Source organism: Cavia porcellus, unplaced genomic scaffold (genome assembly GCF_034190915.1).
Source record: "Cavia porcellus strain 051 isolate PalLab524CR breed Dunkin Hartley unplaced genomic scaffold, mCavPor4.1 scaffold_24, whole genome shotgun sequence".
Taxonomy (NCBI): Eukaryota; Metazoa; Chordata; class Mammalia; order Rodentia; family Caviidae; genus Cavia; species Cavia porcellus.
The window spans coordinates 6,673,607-6,681,408 of NW_026947507.1; the positions used below are offsets into that span (position 1 = coordinate 6,673,607).

Here is a 7,802-nt window from a genome sequence, read left to right on the forward strand (position 1 = left end):
AGGATACGTTCCCAGTCCTTGAGAGCTTCACAGACCACTTAAGAAGACAGATATTTAAATAAGTAGGAAAAACCTCATTGTGCTATATGCTAGGCAGAGTCCACAGAAAGGTGTCAAAAGCCTTTGAATGATTGCCAGGAATTAATCATAGGCAAAAAGGAAAAAGAGGACCAAAGACACTGGCACACATGAAAGCTCAGCAAAGCGTGAATGGTACTTCCTGACACAGACGGGCTATGTGCTATGGTCTGAGCGGTTGGTAGCTGGCATAGGAAGGTAGAAATACAGGATATAGCCACAAAGCTGGATCTTGGACAGAACTTCGAGGGCCTTGAAAATTGCATAACTGTTGCAAAGAGAAATATCAAAGACTTTTAAACGGGGATAGGTTGGACTTTAGAAATGGAATTGGAAACTGATGTCATTTTCAATTCTCTTTCATCTAGAACTGTTGCATACGTTCTCATAAGATAATTGGTCTACGATTTTCCTTTCTGTTAGAAGACTTTTCATTGAGCATGTTGTATTCCTACACAGTCCTGGCCTTCTAAGCAACAAATGTGTTTGTGCTGCAGATAGCCTCAAAAGCTAGAAACAGGGTAATTCTCCAAAAAGATACAGAGATACAACTCTTTAAAGAGGTCTTGTAAAGATGGGTGGTAAATGCTCTTGCCCTATCCATGCAGGAGATTCACTTATTTCCAAGGGTGGTAAATAATCTCCTTCTCCAGAGGAAAGAATAAACAGATGTGTCCCAAAAATCTGAGTCCCCTAATTCTGGCACCAGTAAAATCTAGACTTTGTGTCTTTTTCTATAGGATTAGGAGTTATGCTTTTTTTCTAACTGAAAGTACTTTATTTGCAGGTAAAAGTTGCTAAAAATGTGCAAAACAAATACCAACAGCAAAGGCACTGTGTTCAAATTGCCCTAGTCTCTATAAAGTGAATGATATACAGCATTTAGTGGGAAAGTGGCTGCATGGACATTTATGCACACTTATCAATAAAAATAATCCTTTTTATTCAAAAGTATATAAAGTCTGGGAGTTTATATCCATAGTCACAGAGGGTACGTGGTTTCTGTCATAGATGCACAATGTCAAAATTTCACCTGAGCTTGTCAGTATTCTGTTCTTTCATGTTTCTGTGCTCACCAGGTCAACCAAATCCAGGAAGCTCCAAAACATTCTTTGGCAATTAGGATACACTGCTTACTCGCAGGTTTAATAAAAGTGGTTAGCTTTTAAAACATATAAAAAGGCAAACCATTAAAATGGTTCTTAAATTGGACAACAGGGAAATAAAAATATTTTTAACTCAATGTTGAATTTTCATAAAACAGGTATACAACAGTTTTTAACTTGACAGCTGTATTAAAATTTTTAAATTTCTCCCTCCCTCTCTCTTTACTGAGATAAGTCCAATAACAAGATACAAAGGAGTTTTTGAATCAGTCTTTCCGAGGTGACATTCACCAATACTAGGTAATTTACATGGTCCTCTTCTCTGTCACCGCAAAAAAGGATCAACGTTAATCATTTGATTAAAAACCAAATCAGACCATATTAAAATTGTATTCCCTGGGGGCCAGAGATTTAGCTCAGTGGCATAAGCACCTGCCTGGCAAGTTCAAGGTTGTGAGTTCGATCCTTAGTACCAAAAAAAAAAGTGTATTTCCCCTATAGAAGCTATCACAGTACACAGGACTCAAGCTCTAAAAACATAGTTCAGAATGCAGGCTTTCCAAATCCTGAATCATCTTCAATGATAGCTGCAGAGTCTCTCACCAGTTTCTTGACGGAGGCAGATCAGTAACCACAGCATCTTCAAATTCATCATTCATTGTCTTCTATTGGCTCTGGGATGGCATCACAGCCTCCGAATGGGCTCAGCACCTTCTCCCATTAGACCCCAACTGCATGCTTACTGCAGTTTACTTTGATGTGGTTCATTCGGGTTCTGTCCTTCCATTTCAGGTTCAGCTGCCCTAACCAAGAGATCTTCACCAGCGGATTGGGTACAAAGTCTGTTCAGAACCATGTTCAGACTCAGGTTCTGCTGTCTGCTCTCCCAGGTTCTTGCATCTGTTCTCAAAGCACAGTGGAAGTGAGCTGAGGGCTGGCCCGGGCCAGGAACCTGGATCGAAGTACCTGCCCTGTTTAACCATGCGTTATTCAGACTCGTCTTCCAGGCATTTTTGTGAAGTGGGCAGTTGTCGTTTCTCCTCTTTACAGAGGAGGTTTTACTGCTGCTGCTTCCATTGTTGACAGACACTCTACCATCTTTGCCACCGTGACCAGTGAATTTCTATAAGAGGTGAATGGAAGCCACGTACCTCCCCTCTTTTCCATCATCTGCTCAGTAAGGAATTTCTCTAGATATGAATGAAGTCTTTTTGTCTTGTTGAAGAAATTTAAGAAAATTCACTTAGTACTGCAAGGAAAACCAGATTAGGAAGTACACATTCTTGTCCTTTCTGATTGTGATATCTGAAGGCAAACTGTGCCATCCTTGTGAAGAGTGGCAACAATGTGAGGGCAAAGCGCTGTGCTAATTCTTTAATGGGAAGACATCCTATCTAGATGTCCTGTCTTGCTCTTGAAAACTTTCATTAAGGGGCTGGGGATTTAGCTCAGCGGCATAAGCGCCTGCCTTGCAAGCAGGCAGTCGTGAGTTCGATCCCTGGTACCGATGAAAAGGAAAAAGACAAAAAAAAAAAAAAAAAAAAACTTTCATTAAACAACTGCTGAAACTGAGAATGAGAGTTTTGACACAATCTTTCTTGGTTTTACTTAGTGTTTCCTTAATAATGTGACCATAGTCATGTGGTACTTCATTCAGTGTTTAAAGACATCTGCAGCTGCATGCATGTCAGCAATATCATAAATGATATTTGCCAAAGCCAGAAAGTAGATTCCTTCTTACACATAAGGCCTCAATTTTATTAGCTTCATCTTCTTCATCACCTTCATGCTCTGATTTTTCTCATCCTGATCGATAAAAACATGATCCATCGTGAAACTTAGCAGTTCAGACTGAAGTCCTGTATGTGGATTAAACACCAAAGACTAAAGGCCCTCTTTGCCACCTGTTGTTAATTGGTGGCTAAAAATCATCAAAAGATCACAGAATAACATGAAAGCCTGTTCCTTCACTGGGGTATTAACATTAGATAGGCACTGTTGGAAAACAGCCAAAAAGGATTTCACTGTTTTCTACAACATCAACAAATGCTCTTTAGAAGGAGAACCATCAGTAATTTCCACCAACTACCAAAGACTTGAGTAAGGGGAACACTGCAGTAGTTGTATGACTGTCTGTTCTGGCATAGCTTCCTGTTCAGTTCCCCTCTTCAATAATCTGTAGCTAGTACCATTCAGATCCTGTTTTGTGAGATCATGAGCATTTTGTGAAATCATGAGCATTGAGGAAAGAAGCTAATTTCTTTAAAGTGGAAAGAACTTTAGAAATATCATCCACAGCAGCTTCTTCACCCTCTAATAACAGGTCTTCCACAGAATGATTGAATCAGACCACAGACTCATCAGTCAGCTGTACTGGATGGTGTATTCTTCACTGTATGAGATACTATAGGTTTTGATGCAGGCTTCTAGAACATATAATTCTACATGGTTCTCCACAACAAATTTAATTTATTTTAACAAAACCCCCAGATGCTTTTCCATTTTACCTGTGCTGTAGATTTCTAAATTGAAATACTATGAGATTTTAACAAGTGTGTTACCTTTTCAGCATCTGCAGAATACTGTGATAGTCACATAGGAAGTGTTATAGTAAAATGCTTGGTCAACTTATTTCTATCATCAATTTGATCTTTCCATTCTTTGTCAGTTAGCACTCTTTTTTTAATTTTAAAGGGAGTAAAACAGAATAGTAAAAAGGAACAAAACAGTGATAGGACAGAAGGAAATCCACAGTCATTACTATATTACCTGTTATTTTCTACTATCTGCATACTGTTATCTTCTAAACAGTTGCCCAGACAACTGGCCTCAGACCTGCAAAGTCAGTCAAACAACATAAATGTCAAGTTACTTTCATACTTTAGTTATTATCATCTCAGCCTGTGTCACATCTCATTGCTTAGGGCAGGTGTGTAGGAGGTAGATGCGGCTTCCTTGCTGATGCTCCCCAGCTGACAGGGCCTCTGGGGGCACACAGGAAGGCTTCATGGCTTCCGTGCTGCTTCTCCCTGTCTGGCAGGCCTGTTGCTCCTGGTTTTCTTATTTTTGCTGAATTCCTGAATTATCTCACTCCATGGGTTTCAAGTCTCGGTTCAGATCCTTTCTGTGCTCATAAGACCCACCTCCCTCCTCCTTCTCTTCCTCATGATGCTATATTCCAGCATCTAGACACTAAAACTTGGAGAGGTTCTTTCTTTGCTGCTCATCACTCTGACATTTTCCTGGAAGTGTACTGACTTTTATTAATAATGTTTTCCGATTTCTATTTCCCTACCATCTGTCAGATATTCTACCCACTCAGCTCCCCAGTATGGGGGCATATGAACATCAACATTGTCCAGGAGTCTCTTGCCTTCATCATGCCTCAGAGAGATACAGTCTTCTCTCCAGACAACCAGGTAGTGCCTGAGCTAATAACCCTGGCACCCAGCTGCATGCCAAGGAGCAAATCCTGGAACCTCCATCTTCAGCCTGCCCTGAGGCAGAGCCAACAGAGATGGAGCCCGTGGAGCTGCCCCAGGAGCCAGAAGAAAGAAAGCTGGGTAGTGATAGTTAGCATTCTCTTGCTAGCACCTCTGAACACTGGAAGACGTGCTTCAGCAGCTTGACATGTGGTACAGACCATTCACTCTGTCAGCGAACCCTCTTAGCATACATTGCTTCTCCTCCCTTACCAGGTTCCTCTAATAGCAACTCTGTCATACATTCCCAGCCTTTAACAGTTCTGAGAGCTCTCCCACAAAACGTCCACAAAGTAAGCAGCATGTTTGTGTAACTTACTTTAAAGAACAAAAAAAAAAAAGAACAAGCATCCAAATGAGGTTGCCATTAGGTCTGTTCCTTCCTCTCCTCTTTGCTAATGCTTCTTCTGCTGTGGATCATGTCCACTAAACAGCATTTTGTGAAGGGACTCTCCAGATGCCACAGCAACAGGGGGATGTGCTGAGTACAAATGGCAAATAGTTTCAGTCTTCACTGGAAAAGTCTTCTTTACTTCCATCAACAGAGTAAATAGTTAGATAGCTACTACAGCAACATCACATTCATCATCAAATGTCACTGATACAGTGTGGTCCTTGAATAACGCAGTAAATAGCTCCAATTTGGAGAATAATCTCTACCGGTATATAGGCTCTGTAGAGCTTTCAAATGACATACTTTAGATAGCTGTCACTATATATATTCACCCACAGTAAAATATCTTCCATACAAATGGCTCTAATCTCAGCAATAGTGTCACAATATCTGTGAGTGAACATGCCCCTAAAAATAGAATTCATTGAAAGAGCCACCAAGATGTTGGAGTGGTAAGCAGCACAAAAGAGACTGTGAGTGTTACTGTCCAGACTGGAATATAGCAGTATGAAGAAGAGGAGAAAAGAGGGTCCCCTGGACCTAGGAAGGACCTGAAGCATGAAACAAGCCCACAGAGAGATTGAAGAGAGAAACTCTAATGAAGAAGAAAGAGGTAACTGGTGATACCCTCTCACTGAGATGGGACTCTCTGTATAAAACAAGTGGTTCAAACCTGCGGACACATGGTGACTTCTGGTGATTCCAGAGGCCTCCATGGAGAGATGTAGTAGTAGCGGGAGCACCAAATGTGAAGCACTGCATAGCTGGCAGTGAGTGCTGAGGACTCAGTTGTCCCAAGCAAAAGAGCAATCGGCTGGGTACCATCTCAGAGAGGGGCCAGCTGATCTCAGAAGTCAGAGGTCCTACTGGTCCATCTAAAAGCTCTCAGCTGAGCTCAGGCCCTGTCACAGAAGGTGCACCAATGGCTTCAGGCTGAATAAGTCTGGTCATAAAGCTACTTCTGGCTTGCTGATAGGACAAATCAACATGACTTTAGACCCTGTCTCCACACATTGTCTACCAGTGACAGCAGCAATAAACCTGAAAGCAGACTTTTTCTTTTTCTTTTTTTCTCTTTCCCTCTCTCTTGTTGATTTTTTTAAATGTTTCTTGTTTTTGTTTTTTCCTTCATTGTTTAATCTTGTTTTTATAAGAGTATGAATGTGGTTTCTAGCTTCTTTGTGTTTGTTGTTCTGTTCTTCTCTTTTTATCTTTCTGCCCTCTTTCCATTCAGTCTTCTATACCAGTTTCACAAATCTTTATATGACCTTATCAAAGAAAAAGGAAGATACAGAATCCTGAGGCTTAGAACAACCTGCCCCTGGCACACAGGCACATACACACCTTTGGTGGATGATGGATCTGAACCCCAAGACCCAGGGCAACTAAGCTCTAGGCACATGAGTGTATACATGCTCTTGGCAGGCTGACCAACCAGAATCCCAAGACCCAGGACAACCTGGCACATGGGCACAAGCCTTTGGAGGGAGGAGTACTGAGTGAGACCAGCAATGTGGAGGTGTCTGAGGCAGCATTGAGGAGCCAGCAGTTTGGTTATGGAGGACTCCACTATCAGAGGACCAGTCTCAGCCCCTATATCCAGAGTCCAAGACTAGCTCCACATCAGGCACACTGGGATCTAACATGACACGACCACAACACAGTAAACACCAGAGATGTTTTACTTTTATTCTCCCTTGTTTATTTGATTGGCTAATCCTTTCCTGTCTGGTTGGATGTCGTCTTATTTTGTTTTGTATTTAGTAGTTATTTTTGTTTTCACGCATCTCTTTTGCCTCTTTCTCTAATGAACTGCTTTTTTCTTTCTTTTCTTCTTTTCCTTTTCATTCTCCTCCTTTCTTCTGTTTTTTACTGTATCAGTCTCTTACTTTTCTCAGTTTCTTCTTCCAATCCTCTTTCTCTACTTCCTCAATTACTTCTTGAATTTATACTTTTAAGTGAATAAACATTGTCTCTTTCCTTTCTGAATACTCCTTTGCATTTTATTTCATTCTTTCCTTCCTCTGTTGATCAGTTTCCCAAAACTCAGGTGACCACCCTTTGACCTCCAGCCTTGACTCTAAAATATTTGACCTCATTCATCACTGTCTTGCAGAAGGTAGAACTTCCACTAAGGGAAAGATCACTGAACTCAAGTACATGCTGTACGTTTGATTTTGTTATATAAATTTAGAGTTTACTCCTTGGTCAGAGGTAGCAGAATAATAGTCACCACAGTTTGTCAGTAGTTAAAATGTACTTGAAATTATTATTATTACTAACTGTACTACTTTAGCCAGGATGTCATACATGTTATTATCAGTTTTTGTACAGGGTCATAATCACCACCACAGCCCAGTGCCAAAGGATTGGGTGCTGAATCAAATAGAAACTTAGCATGCTTTACAAATTGGGAAAGTAGGTCCTTAAGATAGCTATAAAGAACTGCCTACATCTAGAGGACATCTCTGAGGAACATACACCTCTTGGGAAACCTCAATACTAGTGATAAAGCTACCCATCATAAGAAATTGGAAAGCATCAAAATAGAAAATAGAAAATTACAAGAAACAAAAGCAAAATGCATCCCCAGATACCCAGCCCACCTAGAACAAGCCCAGAATTCAATGAGACAGCCTAAATTGGAAGTCATGTGATGGAACTTTCTAAAATGATAGTAACAGAGTGAAAAAATGAGTAGAACAAGCTAGAGAGAAATTAATCTCTCAGGTACAAAAAGAA

General features: G+C 40.7%; 1 pseudogene; it reads right to left on the bottom strand.

The window, feature by feature from the left end:
* Positions 1–234: 234 nt before the first annotated feature.
* Positions 235–5,776, bottom strand: LOC100732101 (cohesin subunit SA-1-like; annotated as a pseudogene).
* Positions 5,777–7,802: the final 2,026 nt, after the last annotated feature.